This window comes from Berghia stephanieae, chromosome 2, assembly GCF_034508935.2.
Source record: "Berghia stephanieae isolate SIO BIC M18660-M18661 chromosome 2, UCSD_Bste_1.3, whole genome shotgun sequence".
Classification (NCBI taxonomy): domain Eukaryota; kingdom Metazoa; phylum Mollusca; class Gastropoda; order Nudibranchia; family Aeolidiidae; genus Berghia; species Berghia stephanieae.
In genome coordinates, this window is record NC_088361.1 from 40,025,952 (window position 1) to 40,052,938 (window position 26,987).

The 26,987-nt window shown below is 33.8% G+C and overlaps 1 protein-coding gene across 3 annotated transcripts in view; it reads right to left on the reverse strand.

Moving 5' to 3' along the window:
* The window catches only part of LOC144964858 (sodium-dependent glucose transporter 1A-like), a 66,526-nt gene that overhangs the window by 12,239 nt on the left and 27,300 nt on the right, over positions 1-26,987 (reverse strand). The window contains exon 1 of one of the 3 annotated variants that reach the window (XM_078899574.1): positions 20,682-20,886. The exons of the other annotated variants lie outside the window; for them this stretch is intronic. The gene's annotated coding sequence lies outside the window, so the exon portion shown is untranslated. Of the gene's footprint in view, positions 1-20,681; positions 20,887-26,987 lie in introns of those variants that run through there. 3 annotated transcript variants of the gene reach the window in all.

Consider the following 26,987-nt stretch of genomic DNA (forward strand, 5'->3'; position numbering starts at 1 on the left):
AGTCAGACCAAAGGGAAAGAGAGTTAGTGGAGTAATCCAGAATATTGACATGGACCGATTTGATGCGGACTTCTCTCGCCAGTCTAATATTTTGCAATAAAAACTAAAATGTTATGAATGCTATTTTAAAGAAGAGGAATTGAACTACGTGCGAGGGAAATATTATTTTCTGGGATGCGTTCGATATGAAAAGGAAAAGTGAACCGGAATCCCCAAATGTAAGCTATTATGGGGCAAAAACAGGCGCATTTAGTGGATTTAAGACCACCAAAACTCTGACTTGTTGATGTATTTTCTTCTTTCGAAACCCAGTGTAGCCCCATTCTCATATTGGACATTTTGTATAAATCACAACAATGCCCACTTTTGCGACCGATAATCCGAAGTCATATCTGTGAGATGGGTTTTTAAAAATTAGCCGCCTATCCATTGTGCAAAGTTTGTGACAACAAGCCAATATAACGGTGCTAACACATTATAGGGGGTTGGGGGGGGGGGAGGTTCTACCAATAATATATCAATGATTGGGAAACAATTGAATAATTTAAGTACATCAATGACATCAAACACTGCGCGCATGCAATTTTAAAGCAAATGTCATTTCTGTATTTTTAAAAATGCACTAAATACTGTAATAACAGTGCTTAAAATAACAGAAAACTTCAAGAACAACACTAAAGAAAATGTTAAAAGCATTTCATGAAACGAAGGTTTAACTACCATTCTCTAAGACACCAGAAGCAATGAATTATCCCCATTCCTATATATATATATATATATATATATATATATATATATATATATATATATATATATATATATATATATTATACGGATGACAAATTAACTTAATCTAAGGACGGTTTGCAAATTATTCGTATATCAATCTGTAAAAAATAGTTTTATATTTGAATTTGAAAGTAGTTCTGTGCTCCCTGGGCTGTACAGAACAATTTGAACCCCAACCATATTAATTTTAGGAATTGATATATATATATATATATATATATATATATATATATATATATATATATATATATATATATATTGTACAGCCTGTGTTAATTTTTGCCCAGGGAGCACAGAACTACTTTCAAATTCAAATATAAAACTATTTTTTTACAGATTGATATACGAATAATTTACAAACCGTCCTTAAATTAAGTTAATTTGTCATCCGTATAAAATATTTCCTAGGGCGTAATGATCGGTCCTTTGATGCTGGAAATAGCCATCAGGCCGCCCTATTGCCAGGTTCATTTGCGCATACCTACAGGCTTTATTACCAAATAGATTTTGATCTTTGAGCTTGAGCTTTTCTATAGCGCAATATCCACTAAACGTGATCAAAGCGCTTTATAATGCTTGCTTAAAGATTCGTCTCGATTTATTTTAATTTCTACAACACATCAGTATACTTATTACATGAGTGTACGTTCGTAAAATAGACGACGCCGTCAAAACATGACCTAGATTCTTTTCATAATTAGATGCAAATGAACCCGAACTATGCTGTAATTTGCCCTTACGCGTGTCATACGGACCCAATCAATCGTTTGCTTTACACAAAACATCGTATACTAAGCCTAGTTACACGCTCGGACACACAAAAACAAGAAACATACATCGGTATCACTGAATGCTCATTTAAAACCAGTATAATCTACACAAATCGTCATTCAAAAACATACATAAACGACACTCTAACACACTGAGTGAATATATCTGGGGAACCTAAAATAATGCAATATACAACATAGTATTTATTACATGTAAAAATATCTCAAGCTAACAGTCATATTCACCATCTGCCAAATTATGCAATCTGTGCTTAGACGAGAAATTTTACATTATTACATAACCAAACATGGCAAAACTGAACAAAAGAAAGAAAATCACGTCCGCATGCCGAACAGAAATAAACACCTTCTTCACAAACCAACATGATAATCTCAACACCAAAACATCACAGGAAGTACGAAACAACACACAATTATAAATAATAGTAATAACAATTACACTCCCTGAAGATTGCCCAAAAGCCGACGTCTACTTATATGCAGGTCTGAGAACTGAACCAACTTATGGGCCTAATTTAACATTGTTGTAATGGACAATATTTTGCGTCATGTTTTGAGACTTCCATTACAACAATGAGCCCATAAGGAATTGGGTTATCCGACCTGTAAATAATGCACGTCGCCAACAGTAAAAGGCATGAAATAATCTGTAGGGGGCAATAGTAATTAAAATATTTCATTTATGTAAATTTACCGCGCCTTTAATATTAAAATAGACCAATTTTATTTCGTGGATTTGATTATATATATATATATATATATATATATATATATATATATATAATATATATATATATATATATATATATATATATATTATATATATATATATGTGTGTGTGTGTGTGTGTTTTTGTGTGTGTGTGTGTGTGTATAATGGCCTCCGGCGACAACAGGCATGTTATGCTATTCTTGTGAAATTTTTGAATGTATTGATTGGGGTGTTTGTTGATACGTGCTGTGACGTGAATGGCTTAAATGACTGTGCATCAGATTATAATGAGTTTTGTGTGCAGAAGGTATGTGAAAAAGAAATGGTGGTGTATGCTAACTACAAACCCTGGGCCACAAAAAAAAGAATGAAATTATTATTGAATGAAAAGAAATATTATCCAAAGGGAGATAAGAAAGGCTTGAAACAAAACAACAGGAAATAAAGAAAGAAATAAAGACATGCTAGACTAGTTAGTTATAAGTCAAAATTAGAGGATGATTTAAGATCTGGGAATACAAGGATACACGGAGGGGAATGAAGACGACCGTCAACCATAACAACAATAAAAGTAAATCCAACTCCTTGACTGAAGTTGAGCTCAATGAATTAAATAATTTTTACGCACGTTTTGATGACAGATAATTTTAAAAAAGAAATTAATGGAATAATCTCGATCAACACTGTTAAACGACGTGACAGAAGAAGATGATACTGTGTGTTTTGTGAACAGCAAGTGAGGAGAGCGTTTAAGAGTGTGAATCTATGGAAACCGTGTGGGCCAGATGGCATTGGAGGCAAGTTATTGAAAGTGTGTGCCGTGCAATTGTGTTTTATTTTTATCATTATGTTAAATATGTCTATACAGCCATCTTGTATTCCGGCCATTTGGAAAACATCGAAAATTGTCCCTGTCCCCAAGAAAGTCAAGGTGTCTGGTATGAATGATCTCAGACCTGTAGCCCTGACATATATTGTTATGAAATGCTTCGGACGACTTGTTCTCCATAAGCTTAATCTCCAGTTCGGTCCCCCGATCTGACCCCTTACATTTTGCATATCAACCAAATAGAAGTGTTGCGATGCCATGAACCTTTTTTTGAATAAGATTTAAGGTCATTTAGATCAATCAAAGGCATATTGCATAATTCTTTTTCTTGATTTTTCTTCAGCATTCAACACGATTCGGCCTCACTTGTTGAAAAGCAAAAATGTTTGAATATAAATCCTCATTTGATTTCCTGAATTTTAGACTTCTATTATAGTGAGTACAATTTGTAGAAATTAATGAAAACAAATCTAATAAAATCATTACAAATACAGGAGCACTTAAAGGGTGTGTTCTCTCCCCTCGAATCTTTACGGTTTACACAAACGACTGTACCAGTGACTTGGTCCCAATTTTAAAATTTGCTGATGACACCGCCCTTAAAGGTTTACCATAACAGGTTTACATACAGGTCTGAGATTAGTTGGTTGGTGTGAAGATTACTCCCTGAAATTAAATGTAGGATTCAGATTTTAGAAAGAACACAAATTCCACCAGTCCACTCAAAATTAACAATCAAATTATTGAGAACAGTTTCGGTTTATAATTTTTTTTAAAATGAAGGCACTTTAATAATAATAATAATAATAATAATAATAATAATAATAATAATAATAATAGATCTTTATTGTCCACAAATATGGACAACATTTACAAAGCGATGCTGTTATCACTAAATTGAACAAAAGAATGTACATTATTCGGAAACTTTCAGAATTTGAAATAGACAAAACTTCATGCACCCTTTTTTACAGATCTATTTTGGGGACGGTTATTATTATTTGTATTTCATCATGGGGTGGAATACCAGTATTTGTGACATAAAGAAGCTTGACAGGATAATCAATAAGGCCAGGAGTTATACTCACCCATTTCAAATGTGGAAGAACGGTTCAAGAGATTTTGTCTTAGTAAACTGGAAAAATTATGAAGGATGACGATCACCCCTACATAAATGTATAAACTTCTGCACGTGAAGCCGTAATCTTTTAACAATCAAAACAATGATAAAACGTCATCTCAATTCATTTTACCAAATAATGTTCGAATTTTAAATGCGCAACTGAGATTTAATTACTATTTTTTTAAATACTAGTAAAAAGCCCGCAATTTCGCGGGGAAAGAACTATTTTCATTCGATACTGTACTCACCATCATTTAATGAGGGCAGATTGGTAAACAACGTTGTCTGTGTAATTTGGTATATCTTCGGTTGATTTTTCTGTGTGGCCCAACATGAAGTGTAAGCCACTATAGCCTCGGACCCGTGACACAGCAACATACAGTTGTCCGTGTGTGAATACCGGTTGTGGTAAGAAAATCCCCACCTTGCTTAATGTCTGCCCCTGAGACTTGTTAATTGTCATTGCATATGACAATTTTACCAGAAACTGTCTTCTATTTATAATAAATGGTAAGCCTGAATCAGTTGTTGTCGTCAGATTGATTCTAGGGATAAACACTATGTCGCCAGCTCTACTACCGGTAATTATCTTGGCTTCTAATACTTTTGAACCTAATTTAATTATTAACAAACGGGTGCCATTTAGGAGGCCTGATTTAGGATTTATATTTCTAAGCAGCATGACTGACGTGTTCGCTTTCAAATGTAATGCATGTGGAGGAAGTCCGGGAGGTGTAAGTTCGTTCAAGAATTCAATCGGGTATAAGTTGATGTCAGAGTCACTTTGAATGGAATCAGCACTGCGGTAAATTTGTTCAGTTGATGAGGTCAACCTGGACAGAACGGCTGCATTTATTTTGTCAACATTTTCATGGGTTGTAGTCAAAATTGCTCTCTCTGATAGATAACGTTCATCCGCAAAGTTCAGATTCAAATCATTGTATACAGCATTTATCAAGCATTCTGGGTCATTTTCAGGAAGGCATAGCGCTGTAGGTAATTTAACAGAATACTTTCCTATTTCGCTGAAAACCGGTTCTGTACCATTTCCGATGCGGAGAAGCCAATTTGCAAAACAGTTATTGTCATCAGTAACCCTCATGTTCTTGTTCATGTGAAAAATGGTGACAAAATTCCAAATAATTGACTTGTTAAGTGTGACACTTAATATATCGGCTTCACTTCCTTTGTTAACAACAGGTAGAATTTGCCGAAAATCTCATCCAAGTACAACCACTTTGCCCCCAAAAGGTTTTGAACTGCCTGTTATGTCACAAAATGTCCTGCTCACACATTCAAACACACGCATGTCCATCATAGGTGCTTCATCCCAAATTATGAGAGAACTACTCTTCAGTAACTTAGCTGTGTCTGATTGGCGACTGATGCTACAGGTGCTGTTATCCGTTATTGGAATTGGAATTTTGAACGTTGAATGTGCTGTTCTACCACCGTGCTGACAAAAGATCAAAGGTGAAAATACACATTTAAAGAATACTGGGGATGTAGGAGCTTTCGGAATGTCTCCCCTTTACTTAACTTATGGAAAAACAAACACCCTAGCACCTTTAATAACACTTATGACTAACCTCTCGAGCTAACCCTAATAGAAAAAAACAGCTCTCGGACTGCTTTGCACTATCTTTCAATACTTAACAAATCACAATGGCGGCCGAAAATCAAAACAATGGTCAAATTAGGACATTTTAAACTTTCACAAATCTATCAAGGTTTGTTCTAGAGTTTTTAAAATACTTCTATATGACAAACTGAATAAATAAATGCCTGACAAAATATCAACGGTGAAAATACAAATTTAAAGAATACTGGGGATGTAGGAGCTTTCGGAATGTCTCCCCTTTACTTAACTTATGGAAAAACAAACACCCTAGCACCTTTAATAACACTTATGACTAACCTCTCGAGCTAACCCTAATAGTAAAAAAAGAATCAAAATGGCGACTGAAATACCTTCATGTGATCAAGTGAATAATATCACTATGAATGCCACGATTTGCTGAAAAATGCCAACACACACACACACATGTATACACCACACACAACACACACACACAAACATACATACACACACATACACACACACACACACACACAAACATATCATAACAAAACTGATCACCGCTAAATCAACAACACAACGGAAGTAATAATAATACTTGATGTCATAAATAGATGACGCAAATTGACAACTTTTTACAGTGTCAAAATTAGTTGATTTTGGGAGCCAAGTGTCGTCGGTACATATTTTATGATATTATCTGTTTGACTCAACGAACTTTCAAACTGACTTTAAATTATAAAAGGAAATCAAGTTATCTGTTTATCTATCTGTAAAAAATACATCTCTAATTTTCAAATCTTTCAGTAGAGTTGTGCGCCGTATCAATTTTTTTATTGACTCAAATAAGCACAATGTTCTCCACAATGCTATATTTTTTAAAGAAAGGATACAATTTAAAATCAGAGGCCATAAAAATAATCATTATCTATTTCAATTTTTAAGATTAATATATATATATATATATATATATATATATATATATATATATATATATATATATATATATATATATATATATATAAGAGATGACCTAGTCAAAGCAAATTTCAGAAGCACACTCGCTTCGAATCTTTCGTCAAAGAATTTAAAGGATGCCTCTAGCCCAGCTGAAATTCATCAACATCTTGTCCAAAGCGTCCTGATGAGTAGGGAAACACCACTGTCTGAGAGAAGTAGTACACAAAAACAAGATTACTGTCCAATACTGCATACTTGGTCACATATTACGTCCAGAAGATAACATCCCAGCCCAAACTGCAATTACAGAATATTTCCTTCATGGCAACAAATATGTCGGGAGACCACCAACATTAATAGTAACTACCCTGAACCAGGATCTCTCTACATATCAGACATTTCTGGATTCAGATGAGGTCGAATTAATCCTTGAAGAACAATGAAATACTGCAGTGCCTTCCGTACTAAAGTCACATCAAGATCTTGACAGCCTCAAAACTCCCAGGACCGTGACCAATGGAAACAATTGACAACATGGATGGAGAGAGCAGCTATACTTATCGACCATGGCATATATATATATATATATATATATATATATATATATATATATATATATATATATAAAGTGCCGCCATTGATTTTAATTCTATATTTATACATTTTTATGTATATACATATGGGTCATAGGATTACATTCTACACTTATAAAATATATATATATATATATATATATATATATATATATATATATATATATATATATATACAAACACACATTGTCGCCATGGGTTTAACTTTATATTCATACATTTTTATGCATGTCACGTCTGTAAACGAATTTCCATTTTTGGATGAATAAAGTATATTATATAGAAGTAGTTAATTTCTGCTTGCACCTACATACTTTATTAAACTGGGCCGATTGTGATCGTTGATGGCTCATAAGATTAGTCTCGGTCTAACTCAATGGCCCGTATAGTATAATCATTAAAATAAATATGGGTTTGTGTATAAAAGCTTTTTAATTTGTCCTCGTAAAAATTCACTCCATGTATTTAAAGCTTTCAAATTGAATCTATACTGCAGAAGGGTTGCCAGATTCATTTACACAAATTCACACATATTTTATCAGTAGATCTATTTTGATTACTCAAAAGATTCGTCGCGATAGATGCAAATAATATTTGAAACGATTCAATTGAATTAGTGCAAGATTTGTAAGCCTGACATTAAGCAAATTCAATGTAACCAGTAAAAAATTATGCAAAGCGGGTAAAATTTGAAAGTGTGTGATGCAGACAATTGGCCAGATAATTGCCAACTCCGGAAACTCTTATTTAATAGTTTGGCCACAAACCTAGTCCTTCAAATATCAATCGATTTAAATGACGCTCGCTTTGGCAACACCTCTCAAAAACCTGGCCCTTTGCGGATTCCCAGGTTTGAGAGTTCTTGCCAAGATGAGGGTAATTTAAATCGATCGATATTTAAAGGACAAGTTATCTGGCTAAATCTTTTTCAATACGAATTTTTTTTCCAGAAATCGGCAGTTAACTGGTTAAATATTCACGGTTTCTGTAAAGTAAAACAATAATGATTTTATATTATATTATATAGCAAACAAACAAAAACAATAATGATTTTATATTATATTATATACCAAACAAACAAAAATCTATGCATTGCTGGTCGTATGACTTACTCATGAGTATTTCGCTTCGGGATCAACCGACTGCATGCCTCGGTTGCTTTCATTAATTCTGCCTAGAAGCCTTTCAAATTTTTAGGTAGTGCAGCAGAAAATTGGATATATTTCTCTTTAAAAATAAAACAATAAAACTTTGGATCCTATTTATGTAGTAAAACATTCTAATTTGGAATTTCATTTGAATCATATTAATTGATGCTAAGGGTTTAGGTAAAATGTTCACGGATATAATGTACAAACACACAAAACAATGTGTAACCTTGAACGTTTGTAGTCTGATAGATAGAATTTAATGAGACCTAATCACAAAAATGGCTGTCTAAAACAATAAGCTGAGTGAAGTCAATTTCGTTCCATCTGTTGATGCTATGTGTATATGTAAAATACTCACAACCTCCACCAGACAGATATAACACACAAAACTATGTGTATCTTTGAACGTTTACAGTCTGCTTGAGAACATAACACCAAAATAGCTGTCTAAAACAATAACAAAAGCTGAGTGACGTCAATTTCATTCTTTCATATCCATGGGAAGTCATTAAAATTAGAAGTCTACTCATGTATTTTTTTTACTGAATGTTTTTTCTCACGACAAAACTCATTCTTCCATCCTCACTTATTGGTCTGAGCCCCTAATCAAAAATATGCTCCATGTCATTTAACATTGAAATTTATACGTTTGAAAAACAATTTATGGGTCCTTCTCAAAGCTAATTTATTCACTATCTGGAATTCAGATCACAAGTGTCATCACCAAGACAAGATATAGACACTCACTCTGTGTGGTTATTGCTTTCTCTTGGTCACGTTATGAATCTTGTTCTTCAAAATCTATGGAGACCATCACGAGCTTACGGCATTCATTGCTGTCCTTGCATTTACAGAACATTTCGAATGTCAGAGAAAGCAGGTACGCTGGGCGGAGTTGCATCCTATTTTACAGCTGCGTCTCACAGGGTTCAGAACTTCATCTGGAGTTGTAGCTGACTTTCCAACCCAAATGTTGGACACAAAGTGGAATGCTTCATCTCGTAGCCATAGTTAAGAGGATCCAGGTGTAGCGGCGTTGGTAGACCTGCAACGTCCCATAATGCAATTTGGTAATTTGCTCTTTGACAGTGGACACAGAAAGGGGCCATGGTTGGTGGCACGCTTACCTGCAATTTTATTTTTTTAAACAATTCTTGCCGGAACAGTAATGAGACTGGAAGCTGACTCTTCTCCTTGTAGTAAGCAAATAATAATAATAATAATAATAATAATAATAATAATAATAATAATAATAATAATAATAATAATAATAATAATGATAATAATAATAATAATAATAGTAATAATAATAATAATAATAATAATAATAATAATACCAATAATAATAATAATAATAATAATAATAATAATAATAATAATAATAATAATAATAATAATAATAATAATAACTCGAGGCAAGACTCTATCACTCCTTCAGTGGATGCTGACAGATTTCCAAGTTTCAATTGTCCATTGAACTTTGTCAGTGCTTCAAGCCTTTCTGATTCCTAACAAGACTAGACTGTGACACATCTAGGCAGGTCGTGTGCTGTCAGCAGATTGGGCATGCTATTCTGATGTGACAAAACCATTCACACTGATGACATTGTGGCCCTGGTGAACAAGACTCCATAAACAGAGCCACGGAGGTTGCATTGCACAAAGCCGATCAGCTGCTTTTTCTTGTCTGCGACATTGAGGAGTGGGCTTTATTTTGGAAGCGCCCTCGAGGCTTCGATATTTGCGGGGGTTCCCAAGCTACTGAGTGGGGAAAGTTAGCCACAAAACTTTAGAGCTTTACGGATACTTGTGGAAGAAATATGCTGCCTATACTTTCTGGTAGCGAGGAGACAAAAATGTCAGAGCTTATCCATCTGCTCATCGATGAAAGCAACCAGAGCAATACGGCAAAACTCTGAATTCAATTCTTCATCGATTCCCGTCATTATGATGGCATTTATCCGAGCGGAAAGAGGGGGTGACTGAACTCTGTATTTGTATTTGTAAAAGTATATCAATCACGACTATGTATGCTATGCGTTTAGGTAAAATGTTCATAGCATCCGCCAGCCGGATATCACAAACCAACTCACAAATCTGTGCGCTAAGACTAAGATCGATTAGTTTATTTTAAAAACAAACTTATAAGTGCAATGATGATTGTGTATATATGTATTAAGAATTCTATACAAAATATTTGCTAAAAGTATCGGTTAATTTTGAATCGAAAATATGGAAAAGGTATGTGACACGGAGCCTCTGTTTGTTTTTCAGACAAAAGAATTTCTTCCGTTGACACAGTGCAATCAGCTGATCCCACCACGAAAAATCGGGCTATGTTGACGATCTAGTGATGATATCCACGATCCAGATAGGGTAAATTTAGCAACGGGAAGTAAGAGCGTGTTGGATAAATTTTAAGCAATATGGTGGCATTGCACTTGGGTGTTCAATTTATAATATGCTGGTTTTCAGTTATTTGCATGTTCTCAAATCATGACACTTTTAAAAAAAATTGTGACCGGCATTGTTGTACGTGGTGGTTTTCCATATTTGACAATATGCGGGCATGTTTGTCATTGGCTTGACTGGCTTTTGGAGGCCTATTAAATATTATTTCGGATTGTATTGAATGAACTCACAATTATAAACTAGATTATATCAAAATGTGAGCATGGCATTCTCTTATATCTAGGTCACCAAATTTTATTTAGCTGCCATTTCTTGGTTTTAATTTATCTAATATTAAACCCCTTCTCTCTCTCTCTCTCTCTCTCTCTCTCTCTCTCTCTCTCTCTCTCTCTCTCCTCTCTCTCTCTCTCTCACTCTCTTTCTTTCTACATTCTTTCTTTGTTTCTCTCTCTCTCTCTCTCTCTCTCACTCTTCTTTCATTATTTCTCTATCCCTTTCTCTCTCTCTCTCTCTCTCTCCCTCTCCCTCCCCCCTCTCTCTCTCTCTCTCTCTCTCTCTCTCTTCTCTCTCTCTCTTTCTTTTTCCTTTATCTTTTTCTCTATCTATCTCTTTCCCTCTTTCTGTCTTTCTCTCTCTCTCTCTCTCTCTCTCTCTCTCTCTCTGTCTTTCTCTCTCTCTCTCTCTCTCTCTCTCTGTCTCTCATTCTTTCTTTCTTTCTTTTTTTCCTCTCTCTTTATTTCTACACTCTTTCTTTCTCTATCTCCCTCTCCTCCCCTCTATCTTTCTTTCTTTTCTACCCCCCCCCCCCCACTCTTCTCTCTTTTTATTCCTTTCTTTTCCCCCCCCCCCTCTCTCTCTCTCCTCTCTCCCCTTCTATCTCTCCCTCCCTCCATTTTATTTTTTTTTAATCTTAAAGTTAATTATGTTAAATTAATGATTGCACGAAGGAGATAAATAAACCATTGGATATACGGAAGCAAAAACTAAAGAAATAAGGTAAGCGGCAATGACAAACAAATTCCCGAAAGTGGGGGTCTTATCATCGATGGCGGACACGCGAAGTGAAGTTACAGGATTTGGTAAGCGGTAGAATGGGATGGGCCTATCTTTCTATTTGCACAGCTATGGGTTATATATACTTTAGTGGTACGTTTAATCTGATGTGCACAATAGATATGGGAAACGTTGAGAAATGGTAGATGATGCGCATCTTGGCCCAGCCGTGTCAAGTCGAAAACATCCCGTCGCTACTAATAATATATTAGGACAATAAATTTGACTAAGCTTTTCGCCGCTTCCTATGTTCTGTACGAGTATCCAGATCTGGGACCAAGAATCACTTCAACTTTCCTTATGGGCCCATTGTCCCTTCATTGGTCACCGGTTCTCTCTATTCGTTCTGTCATGAGAGGACTTGTTTTCAATAACTTTGTGATTACAAGCCATCGAGATGTTTTACTATTACACATATTGCAATTCAAATGTTTCAAAATATATGATAAGTGAATACTGGACTCATATCACAGCCGGGTCTCGTGCAATTTTTATTGCAGTTGTAAGGAACAAGTGAAGTCAACACTTGTGGCATGCCTTAACAGGTTTACGACCTACAAATTAGAAATGGACACGGCGACACTATTAACTCATATTATTCATTTTTAAAATGCTCGAAAAAGGCCAATCAAAATAAGAGGGTGTGGGGGTGGGGGGGGGGGTGAAGGAAAAAAAAACTAGTAAACAAAATAGACATCCCTATACTCATGCCGATATGTTTTTATTTAGTGTTTACTTACATATTTTGCAGTTAAATACTCAATGGGCAACAATAATCCCAGAATTCACAATAACAACAGTGAATTTACCATAATTTGTTAGATAACAAAGTCACTATCTTAGTACGGCACTATTACCCAATACATTTTACTTGACTCGAAAGAAGGGCACAGTTTATTTCAACACCATGGACTCGTATTTGTATCGTCGAGTGATAGACCTTAAACAGGGGCGGTTGCTGATGATCAATTTAGGCCGGCACAAGTCATAAAACTCAACTCAGATTTTTTGTGCCCCTCCCCCCTCCCCGACCACCAACCAATGGTAAGGTAGCTGGGCCTGTTTGACCCGTTGGAAAGCGCTTTGTTGTAAACCAGCGTCCTATTAAAATCAATATCAATATCATTTAATGGTACAATAATCGAGATAAATTCCGGGTCTATAGATAGTATGCGCTTGGCTAAGAAGCTCAAAACATTGCCATCCGGAAGTATAACGGACCGACACACAAAACCGTGTGTATCCACGAACGTTTATAGTCAGGTTACTACAGTTTAGTGAGCATTAATCATAAACGCGGATGGCAAAATACAATAACAAAGACCTGAGTGACGTCAACTAAGAACAATCTATAGATAGAATGAAGTTGACGTCAATCGAGTCTTTGTTATTGTTTTTTGCCATCCACGTTTATGAGTAATTCTCACTGAACTGTATTATCCAGACTATAAAAGTTCATGGTAACTCAAGGTTTTGTGTGTTGGTCCGCTATACTTCCGGATGGCAATGTTGTGAACTTCTTAGCCAAGCGCATACTATCTATAGCCCAACCGTTTTTAAGGACTCGGAGTCAAAGTTGATAAGATACAAGTAAATGAGCTACTGTTGCGCACGTTCGTTTGCGTGTATGTGTATACATAATTCATCACTCACCATTCCCCCCCCCCCCTTTCCTCTTTCAAAAATATTACACCATAGCTAGCCAATGATATCAATAATAATGGATTGCGTGGCATAATAAATACATTCACAGCTTCTCCTTCACAAACTGTAAGAGAGCAAGCTTATGCAAGAGGTTATCTAAGAATTTTGGTATAGGATGGTCAATTGTTACAGCAAATGGGCTTAATGGGCACATTGCAGTTATATCAGTAAAACTTGGTCTGTGAGTGATACATTTGGGGACACTTTTATGTCCAAGTTAATAGACAGGTTATTGTGTTGAGTACTATTTAGTTAAGCTCTCTTAAATTAGTTTAGGATGTTGAAACATGTGAAACGGGCATTTATCTAAATAATGTTATATCACAAAAGGCGGGGTTTAACATCAATATGTAGGAATTGACGTTTCAGGTTTGATTATGATTTGGTCTTACTCTTAGGGGTTGGATTATAGACTGACAGGGAACTGTTAAAACTGCAAGGGGGCGTAGCGTATTTGTTATTTGGGCGTACGGATTATTTAGGCGTACGACGTTTGATTATTTAGGCGTAAAACTGACCTTTGGTGAAAGGAATTGTGGGACAGTTTACAATAGGATATAAAACAGTGTTTCTGATCAAACGGGAATCATTCTACCTTTTGATTCTGGATTCAACTTGACCATGAGCTGCACACTTTAAACCTTTTGTGCTCACCATCATTTATTTGCTTTTACGGACTTAGAAATATTCCACGAATATTGAAAATGGTTACTTAGGCAAAATTGACTTTACATGTGGACTGATTTTACGGATTTGGAATTTATGAAACTGATTGAATTATGACCATGCTATTTGATTTGGATTTGGAATTTATCATGATTTGGGTTTTGAATTTATCACAACAAATAAAACTGTAAGAAATGAAACTTGGAATCTGGACTTTTATTTGAATCTTTTGATGTTGTGCATTCAATCATCATCACCGGCCCTTAAACTCTTTCGTCATTATTAACATCTACAACACAACGCAAAGGATAATATTACTATCTATCAAAAACACCACTATGCGATCATAAGCCATTACATATGTGTGCAACTACCCCACATATATGATGTAATTTGGTGCCGTGACCAGGATTCTTATATATCTTTATTTGGAGCCCTGATACCATGATGTAAAGATGTTATCATTCCGAACCATGGATACACAAGAAATGTATATTGTTGCGGTGTTAACATCTATTAAAGTTTTTGTGAGACTCGAATTTTGAAGTGAAAATTGTGAACAGATAGGAAAATAGTTTTATTTGGGAAAGAAAATGAATATCAATTTTGAAGGTGAAGTAGTGGAATTATTTTGTATTGAAATATGAAAAAAAAATATTGAAATTATAGATGATTCCTAAAATTCTGACAAAAGACGATATTTAAAAAAAAAAAAATAAATATACTAAATAATATTTAAATTAAGAGTCACAGATAGAAAAGGAAATTTTAAAAAAATATAGATATATAGGGCAATATATTATATTCAAAAAGTGAAAACAATATATTATAGAACGGCAAAATAATAATAATAATAATAATAATAATAATAATAATAATAATAATAATAATAATAATAATAATAATAATAATAATAATAATAATAATAATAATAATAATAATGCATTGATGCTATACGTATTTTATTTAATTAAAAAGAAGAGAGGGAGAGATGAAAATAAAAATTGCAGAATTTAAATGAATATTTTAGTGCGTTTTATTTTTCAAAATAAATGAAAATGCGTTTACTTACAATCAAGCGTTTCGGAACAAATCTTCGAATATTAAATTGTACCGTTTATGGCAATGTTTTGTTAATATCAGTAACAAAGATGTGTCGATTTTTATTTCAATTTTTGTCTGTTACTGTTGGAATTACATGGCAGTTGGTCATTCTTTAATGTTGTTATGTTTTATTTTCTGTCAAAATGACTCAAGAAGACGATGGCAATAAAAACACGTAAATTATAAGTTTTGATAATTGAAAAATGTCTTATGGTATTTATTGTTATATTACAACATCATTGATTATATTTCTCTCCCGTCAATAGGGATGAATTGGTAGGTTGATATTGACTCTTTGAGATTCATGGGTTCATGACAAAGAGCAAAGTTTTATATCTGTTTGTATTCTTGGTAATAAATGTGTGGTTAACGCAGCCAAGTAATCGACAACAGAGCTAATTATATATTTGTAATGAGAAATGGCGTTATAATAGATTACATGAGACATTTTGATTTTATCACCGAAAATTAAGTTGAGTCACTATGAGTCAATCGTTGTTTTGTTTTGTTTTGAAACGTGTTTCATCGTAATTTTTTGAAGGAATTATATTCTCATAATAACGGAATAACGACTTTTGGTTTAAAGTCGGAGAATTAAAAGCAGATAATACAAATAAAATGACGGAGTATCAATTATTATGAAAGACTGATGTCTTTTAATTGGAGTTAAAATGTTATTACGGAAGAATACCAAAATATTGAAAATGCATTATCATGTCATGTGAGCTGATAATATTTGTGACACAAGTGGTTAACTTGTTAAGAATCAGCGAATTATAAGTAACCCATACGGTAAAATGCTGTAAATGCATAGTGGGTAAATAAGCGCAGTGATGTAAGACGCGGTAATTAAAGTGCACACGGTTTAAATTAGGAGACGCAGGAATGAGGCGTTCGGGAATATTTTATTTTGTGTTTGGTTAAAGCGCACGGTTTGACTTTATGAAAGAATACAGAATGCGGATAATTTTTATAAATACGAGGCGCGTGGTTAAAGCGCACACATTTATCAATGCTATATTAAGAGGCGCGAGATTACATCGCAATGAGTTATATGAATATTATTATAAGCCGAGGGCAAAGGTGTGAGACATTGAATTTTTATTGAGCAGAGTGTATATGTTACTGCGAATATTTTGATTATCATCTTTTTCTCCTATCAATTTGCTGTTGTAATTGTAATCAATATTTACTGCGTGGTTTGAATTTAACATTTATATCATAAAATTTGTAACTGAGTTGAAGAAGAAGTTATGTTCAATTGTCAAATCTTAAGTGTGTAATCATTCAGCAATAAATTGAAATGATAGGAAGTGCTACGATAACACCAATAATAGTGATAAAATAAACAAGATCATAGTTCATTAAATTAGGGATTTTCTAAGGGGAATAATTCGAGTTAATCAAAGGTAGAAGTAGTGTTTACACTAAAACATTATACAGTCATCACGAAAGAGGACACTTGAAAACATCAGTCATAACGGGAACGCTGATGGCAACGACAGAGCCAACTCAAACTCAACCACAACAGAGGTCGGGAAATGTCCTAATCCCTTTGGTCTATCCACGAATACCTTGAAATGGAGTAACAATTTCGACAAACACTACGCCATTGATCCATTGATACGTCCAGAATCAACACAATCTACAGACTACAAATACACAGCAACCTCAATTACATCGTACCTTTCAACTTATACAAACTTGACAGAATTCATAAAATAATATCTGTATCAACACAGATTTCTTCCATGAACCTTTTTATATTTACATTCTTTATTGAACAATTGGATTACTTGTATTTACTTCTACAACAACAATACCCAACGATGTACGATGTCAATAATTACATAAACGTTCAAGATACGATTGTTTTTACAAAAATGATGTCCAATTGTGAACAATACTACTTCCTTCATATGCAGTGGTGAGCGTATTCAAATTTAAACTTATGTCAATATACAAGTGTGCAGCACCCATATCTACAACTTATAAACATTGAATATTATAATAACGCCTGTCTTAGTATCATTGTAAAAGATAAAGGCTATATATGTATATAAGACAATGCAGGAAAAAGTATCGCAAAACGCCACATGGGCGATTTCCTTGGATTCATTATCGTATGATATTCAGATCGTATGATATTCAACAACCTGCGTTCAAATAACGAAAATATTGTTGACCTTATTCGACCCTACTACATACACTACTAGACTACTTATTGTTACATCCTCTACCTGGTGATTGGACTCACGTCACCCACCGGTACTCTACAGATTACATCATCTACCTGGTGTGTACTCACATGCCACCTCATCAAAACTCGATCAACAAACACAGACAATTACAACACACGACCTCTGTCGACTACTACACAAGAACTCTTTGTCAACACATGGCTGAGTTCACAACTTTCTTTTGACTTGCTGGATAAGTCAAACTTCTCGCACACAGTTAATCTTGAATTTTTACAATTTCATCTACAATGAGACTCAACGTATACACAAGACAACCACAAATATCTACGAGGAGAATCGACCCAGATGCCGGAGATGAATGAATTACAGCGACGTCACAAGACCAAGAAACAACCCAACAGGTTAAGCATACGTTTGCTACCTGTAGAGTCTTTTTTCGTCCCAATTCAAAAGACTCGAACAAATACAACACACTACTTGCAAAAGTTGGTCACTTTAGTAACAGCCCACAATCACATACTATGTTAGATTTTACTTATTTAGTTATTTACACTGTACTAAATATGAATAAGTCGGACAGACTGATGACTGATTATTTACAAACACTAAATATGTGATGTGAACAAGCCGGACAGACTATTGTTTGATTATTTATTCAACGCGAAATATTTGAATGTGAAGACATTATTGTGATAATTCTAAGACATTTACAGAGGAAAAAGTTTTAAATTAATTAACAATAATTAAAGTGAATTTATGACACTTGGGCTATTCAGTGACCACAACACACACAACAATGCAACACGTAGATTAGATACAATCACTCAACTCTTATAGTTGATATATTTTTTTCATTACATGAAAACTCATTCTAAATGGAGACAATGACTTAATTAACAATTACTGACAATTTTCACCGGATGAATCATTCTCAAGATGAACTGTTTACAGAGAAATTTGTTACCTCTGATGGATGACCATAAAGAACAATTTGACTTCAAACTACACCCTGATGATTTAAAAAGCTTAAAAAATTGAAACATCAACAATGATCAATGAATGACAATAACTTCAACTTGAATTTTAAAATGATGATAATGTTATTATTATGATTTATTTTAAAATATTTTTTTATTACTAATTGAAATGTAATCCTTCGTATATGGATCTAGATGTCTATAATATATTATTTGTACCACATATTATAAGTTGGAATTAATGTAATAATGTTGTTTAAATGGAAACATACAATATAATGGACTATACAAGGTATTGGTTTTGAGATGACAGTAAATGAGTAAACATACATGGAAGCTGAGATTATCACCCATGTCGTATAGAGTTGAATTTGAGATTGAATAAGATAACGTGAGTATATCACAAATGGAAATTGAACCATTCTTTTTCAAGCAAGAATATGGATATATGATGAAATATGACGGGAATTAACACTTGTATTGCTATGAAGATGGAATTTAAGATGAAAAGATAATTTTTCTTTGAACTTTTAATTAATTGATCATTATATTATTATAGATGGTGTAACACCTTAAAAAGTATAATCAATATTTATATATCTAAATTTCAATAATCTTTGGTGTTGGTAACTTTTATTTTTAATCACTTTTTAATTGATCATTATCTTATTTTCGATGTTGTAATACTGGCATAAGTGTTGTCATTTAGATAAACTATTTCTTACATTTTATTATCTAATTCTAATTAGACGTTGCTTATAGATTGATCTCTTACTGATTTTTAAAAAATTGAAATTGTTTTTAACTCAATTTAAATTCTAAGAAAGGGGCGTATGTAAGAGAGCAAGCTTATGCAAGAGGTTATCTAAGAATTTTGGTATAGGATGGTCAATTGTTACAGCAAATGGGCTTAATGGGCACATTGCAGTTATATCAGTAAAACTTGGTCTGTGAGTGATACATTTGGGGACACTTTTATGTCCAAGTTAATAGACAGGTTATTGTGTTGAGTACTATTTAGTTAAGCTCTCTTAAATTAGTTTAGGATGTTGAAACATGTGAAACGGGCATTTATCTAAATAATGTTATATCACAAAAGGCGGGGTTTAACATCAATATGTAGGAATTGACGTTTCAGGTTTGATTATGATTTGGTCTTACTCTTAGGGGTTGGATTATAGACTGACAGGGAACTGTTAAAACTGCAAGGGGCGTAGCGTATTTGTTATTTGGGCGTACGGATTATTTAGGCGTACGACGTTTGATTATTTAGGCGTAAAACTGACCTTTGGTGAAAGGAATTGTGGGACAGTTTACAATAGGATATAAAACAGTGTTTCTGATCAAACGGGAATCATTCTACCTTTTGATTCTGGATTCAACTTGACCATGAGCTGCACACTTTAAACCTTTTGTGCTCACCATCATTTATTTGCTTTTACGGACTTAGAAATATTCCACGAATATTGAAAATGGTTACTTAGGCAAAATTGACTTTACATGTGGACTGATTTTACGGATTTGGAATTTATGAAACTGATTGAATTATGACCATGCTATTTGATTTGGATTTGGAATTTATCATGATTTGGATTTTGAATTTATCACAACAAATAAAACTGTAAGAAATGAAACTTGGAATCTGGACTTTTATTTGAATCTTTTGATGTTGTGCATTCAATCATCATCACCGGCCCTTAAACTCTTTCGTCATTATTAACATCTACAACACAACGCAAAGGATAATATTACTATCTATCAAAAACACCACTATGCGATCATAAGCCATTACATATGTGTGCAACTACCCCACAAAACAACACTAAGAGAAATAATTTTTAAAAGGAGCCACAAATATTCCAAGAGCATAATTAAGTCATTAATTACTTCCAACAAATATTTAAAAGTTTTTAAAAGATGTGTTCGTGTGTGTGTGTGTATGTGTGTGTATGTGTGTGAGTTTGTGTGTGTGTGTGTGTGTGTGTGTGTGCGCGTATATATGTGTATATCTCGATCAAAGTTTAGGAAGCATACTCACGGAAATTAAATTTGCATCCTATTTGTTAAAGTGATCCATCCATCGATCGGTCCAGGCAAAATTACAATTCATTGTCTATCACTAGTTATCGATGAATCGAATTAAATCATTATAGATAGTATGCGCTTGGCTAACAAAATTGACATCCGGAAGTATGACGGACCAACACACAAACCTATTTGTAACCTTTAACGTTCATGGTCTCGTTGAAACAGTTTAGTGAGAATGACTCATAAACGTGGATTGCAAAAAAAAAAAAAAAAACAATAACAAAGACCTGCGTGAGTCATCCTCATTCTATCTATACATGTGTAGTTGTTAAATTTATGATCATTCTTGGCTTTGTTTGCAGTTATCTTCAAATCAACAGGTTTATGTGGTCCGTATTCAGTCCCTGTTGCAGTAATAATGATAATAATATCTTTATTGTCCATGAAGGCAATGTTTCATTTGGTTACAGCATGTACATCATATGCGCAGACATAAATGACACAAAAAGTGCACTTAAATAGGCTTTGTGTAACCTATCTAAAAAGCATATCATTATGATTACAAACTTTGATATATGTATATACAAATATATATATATATATATATATATATATATATATATATATATATGTATATATATATATATATATATATATATATATATATATATATATATATATATATTATATTATATATATATATATAATATAAATTGTCACTCACATTATATGGCCGAGACGTTCGTTTCTGTGGCTTTCTTCCACGTCCTCAGTCGACTGAGGACGTGGAAGAAAGCCACAGAAACGAACGTCTCGGCCATATAATGTGAGTGACAATTGATATTTTATATTAGCTCTAACCATCATTATCGAGCACTTTCGTACCTACGAGTACCCACCAACACTGATATACATGTATATATATATATATATAAATACATATACATATATATATATATATATACATGTATATAATATATATGCATATATATAGAGAGAGAGATAGAGAGAGAGAGAGAGAGAGAGAGAGAGAGAGTGTGTGAGAGAGAGAGAGAGACGTACAGTGACGATTCAAACTTTCATTTTTTAAAAATAATCAATATACCACATTCAGGCAATGTCTAATAACAGATAAGATATTATATACGTTACTTCTTTTCATTTTGTACTCTTACTGCTGCTGTGGGTATAAAAAAGTTTTTGTATCTGTTATTTCTAGTTTTAATGTCTTCGAAACGTCTACCAGATGGTAACAACTTAAATAAATGTTGTAGGGGGTGGGGTGGTTGGGTAAATATAGAATGTGCTATAATGAGGATACTTTTCTGGTGGAGTTCAGATGCTCTTAAAAAATTACAACCAACGATTTTCCCAGCGATATTTATTATAAGTTGGATTTTATTATTCTATTTCACCCCACAGTTACCATACCACATCACAATACCAAAGGAAATTACACTTCTTATAAGCGAGTTATACATTAGGATCATTGTTTTTTCGCTATATTTCTAAATTTACTAGAGAGATGCAATCTCTGCCCCACTTATCTGTTAATAAAATCTATCTTTTTTTAAAAAAGTAAGAGAGTTGTCAATATACACTCCGAGGTATTTAAATTCATCTACTACTTCTACCTCCTAGTTTTAACACTTATCATTGATATTTGTATCCGACAGCATATATGATTATGGTTCCTATTCATTGATTTTGTGAAGAGAATGATCTTATTTAATTTTATCATCTCTGATGCCCGGCCCAACAGTACATATTTTCCTTTGATGGAAGCATTTGGCAGCCTTCAGCAGTCGCATCTTGATATGGACAGTGGCGATGGTCTTGATCAATGTTATGTGATCAGCCTCAATGCCCATATTTCATGGTCAAAGAAATGGTATTTCAGTGATGAAAAAAGGCTTCTGTGCCTTGACTGTAAACTTGTCAGTACTATCGTTTGTATGTGCAAGTCCACGAAGCTGTTTGACGGTAGAGTGTTGCTGTTGGACTGGGCACGATTGTCCAGAATATCATTATCATTTCTCTTGTCTATATAATTTCTTGGACACATTATGCCGATGTATTTTGAGGCGCCACTGATTTTTCGCGGCAAAAATGTCCTTTGTGGCGATGCACAGCCACTACCAAAGAGGGAACTGGAACATTGTCGATTTTTTAAAAATCTTAAGATTAATTATATTAAATGAATGATTGCACGAAGGATAAATAAAACATGGGATTAACGAACGCAAAAAAAAAAAAGAAATACGGTAAGCGGCAATGACTAACAAGGGGAATTCCCGAAAGTGAGGGTCTTATCGTCGATGGAGGACAGCGCGCAGTGAAGTAAAGGGATGTGGTAAGCGGGAGAATGGGAAGGTCCTGTCTATTCATATACCTATGCTAATAACATTCAAACGGCATCCCAACTCCCAATAAGATTCACTAGTCTGATGTCACGTCGCCCATCAACGGCGAACAGCCTGGTTCTAAACAAAGAAAATGGGTACTTTTTATTCTTCATGCTGGCTAGAACTTTTCATATGTCATGTGATCAGAGTGTATAAACGTTAAAACATGATCATATTTATTTTTTTTCTCCTCTGGATACACTTTTATGCTCGTCGGAGGAATATTTCATAAGGGCGTCCGCCATTGTTCCGATTGTTTAGAGCCAGTTGCTAAGTTACCATGCGTCATTACGAGGGAAATGACTTCATGACTGTTGAAGCCTATATTACCTATAGACTCAAAAGACAATACAGTTTAGGCCTATACTATAGTAAATTACCCTAAACAGTTAAGCCCATCGTACGTTGTCGTGAATGACTTCTTAAATCCGGGTTTCTTGTTTTTAATGTCATAGGACTTTGGTCGGGGAAGTAAATTTTAGTTTTCTTCTTTCCGTATTTATTCAAGCAATAAATCATTTGTTGAGTCTATATTTATTAATTTCATCTTCGTTTTAGTGTTTAATTGCAGTGAGCAGCACCATGTTATGATATTAACTATAAGTTATTTAGTAATCAATTCTATCCTAACTAGAGCCTCCGGTTGTTCCATCTCCACTTTGCCGCCCTGATCAAATTATTTTATTTATGAAAGACAGTAAATGTTCAAGGTCAAGTTCGATAATCCTAACTTCCTCTTACGACTGTCTTTCTCTATTCAATGGGAGCGATCTATATTCATGTTTTCGTCCAACCAGGTCATCAATCACATGACTTGTTGACGTCCAACAATTGGATATTTCTTTTAAAATGTAAACACGCTGCTTTGTTTACAAAAGTTATAAACATACCCATGTGTCAAGCTGAATAAAATGGCCAATCGTGATGTTAGATATTTAAAAAGCTGTGAGCACTTTTCACTAAGTGGGTCACTTTGAGCACATTTTGCAATGTGACCAACAGTGGCGGTTCTAGCCTATTTACAGTGGTGGGGCAAAGATGATCCGGTCATATATATATATATATATATATATATATATATATATATATATATATATATATATATATATATATATATATATATATATTTATATATATATTTTTTTTTTTTTTTTAAATTATAATTTTTTTTTCACCTTTAAAAAAAAATATTTCAACCACAAATAATCACATTCACAATGAAATGACAATACCAGTAAATTTTAATTATTCCAAACGTAATCAAAAAGTAATCACGAAAGAGAATACAACTAAAAAATAAAGCGACGAGACATAATGCGACAACACCTTGACAACAGAAGTCCATTTCATTCACTCGAAAAATTAAAGAGATGCTTTAATCCCTCAACGGCGAGATTTTACTGGTTTTCAGTAGTATGTAGTAACCTTAAAGTTTTCATCGAGAAGCAACAACAGCAATATGACTCGAGTTTCATTCAGAGCTGAAATTGCATCATTTTTACTGCTGTCTTGGTGGTTAGAATGATTGTGCCGGTGGTGGTAGTGGTTGGAATAGTGGTAGCGGTGGTGGTGGTGGTGGAGGAGGAGGAGGAAGACGAGGCGGTGAGGGAGGATGTAATTATGATAGTGGTTTTGGTGGTGCTGTTGGTTAGAATGATAGTTGTGGAGACGATGACGGAAATTGTATGATGATGTTGATATTGTTTTTATTGCTATTGTTGTACTTGTTGTTAATATTGTTGTTGTTGTTGTTGTTGTTGTTGTTGTTGTTGTTGTTGTTGTTGTTGTTGTTAATGATGATGATGATGATGATGATGATGATGATGATGATGGTGATGATGATGATGATGATGACAACGACGATGTCGTCGACAATGATGGTTACCACCATACGATATTACAAAGTTTATTTAATCTTAGGCTTTCGCCAATAATTCACAGAATAAAATTAAGACAAAAGAATGTTACTAATCTCTCCTCATGCATTCGTTATACTATCACACTAACGACCGTGTTATCTTTACTCCTTCCCCAACCAACCCCTAGCTTCCGGCCTCTTCATCGCGAACCATCTTATGTAGTATGTATTTGCTTCAGGACGGGCAAGTACGGAATCTGCCCACCCTTCCTTTAAACGTATTTATTTCCTCTATAACTTAGAATTCAACTCTCTCCTTACTCAGAAGAGTATTTCTCGTATACTAATTCAATTGTTGAGAAAACCAAAATGGTGGTTGTATTTTATATATTTATTTAGTCGTGACTTTTGAATAAAAGTGTTTTATTTTATTAGAGGGAATACAATAGAAAATTGCATTGTTTTGCAAAATTATTTAGTCTGGCAATAAAAATATAGCGGTAATTAGTTTAAGAATAATAATTTTAAAAAAGAACTAACAAATTAATTTGTTAAAAAACAAAAACAAAAAACAAACAAACAAAAAACAAAAAGAAAACAATTTAAATAAATGAGTTTTGAGAAGTACTAAAGAAAACGAGAAAAAAATAAAGAAATAATTTAAATGGATAAACAAATATATAAAAACAACACAAATTAATACTAAATTGATATAATATTAGTAAGTTAATAAATTTAATTCAATACTGGAACCTTCCCAAAGTCATTACATCAATGGTACCAGCACAAGTAAGGCAATAAATAAGAAAAAGTTCGTTTGCCAAAAGCTCTATTCAGTGTTCACTGGTTATTAAGGTGGGCTCATTTGAATTAGCCCGACCTAGTACTAGAGAGGCCAGACAGCAAAAATCGGAGTTAGTTCACCGTCAGGCGACGTGACGATGAGATGACGATGTGGGCGGAGTGGAGTGGAGTGGTTGGGGGGGGGGTGATAAAAAGAACAGGAGCGTATCCTGGTTTATGCATTACGGGGTGCATGGTGATTCGCAATCTATCAAAAATACACACAAATTGATTTCAGTATGAAGTATCAATAATAATAATAATAATAATAATAATAATAATAATAATAATAATAATAATAATAATAATACTTTATTGCATCCCAAAAAGGAAATTTTTTGTACAGACGTGTTATAATTTACACATAAGATAAAAATACAATGGAAATAGGATGTATATATATAAAAAAGGAGCAGCTCTATAACCAGAGCTGCGCTTTATAATATGAATAATTTCAAACACTGTAAAATAGTTAAAACTGTCACTATAAATTGAAACGCATTGGAGGGACCAGTTAAAAATATGTGTATAAATGGGGGAAAGCTGATGGGCACATTCTTTTAATAATTTTCCTTTCAATCCATCCGGCCCAGCAGCCTTCCTCTCGTTTAGTTTCGAAAATACGAATCTCGTTTCCTCTTCACTGACCTCAATAGTCATTTCATCTTCCAAAGCCCTGTCTAATTTATGTTTTTCATTTTCAATATCAAATTTGTTTGCTGTGTCGAAACGTGAATAAAATGTATTTAAAGTTTCAATTTCGATATCTTCTGATATAATCGTGGGCTTTGGATTATAGTTCACAGCAGTTTTAAGCCCCCGCCACGTGTCCCGTATATCCCCAGAAGAAAAGCATTTTTCAATTTTATTTTTGTACTTATCTCTACAACTAGATATTACCCTCTTTATCTCTTTTTGTTTTGTTTTCAGATCTTTTTTGTTTCCACTAGTATAGAGAGTTTTCTTTTGGTTCAATAAAAGTTTTAGATCTTTTGTTATCCAAGGCTTGTTGTTAGGATAATATTTTATTTCTTTTTTACAAGACACTAGCTGTTCACAGAATATTAAATACTCACTCACACAGTCATTCAGCTCATCCACACTATCACATGATTCGATAAAAACATTCCAGTCAGTGCATTCAAAACAACCACGCAAATCTTCACACACACTTCCGTTCCAGATCTGTACACTTTTCTTTACTGGTTTT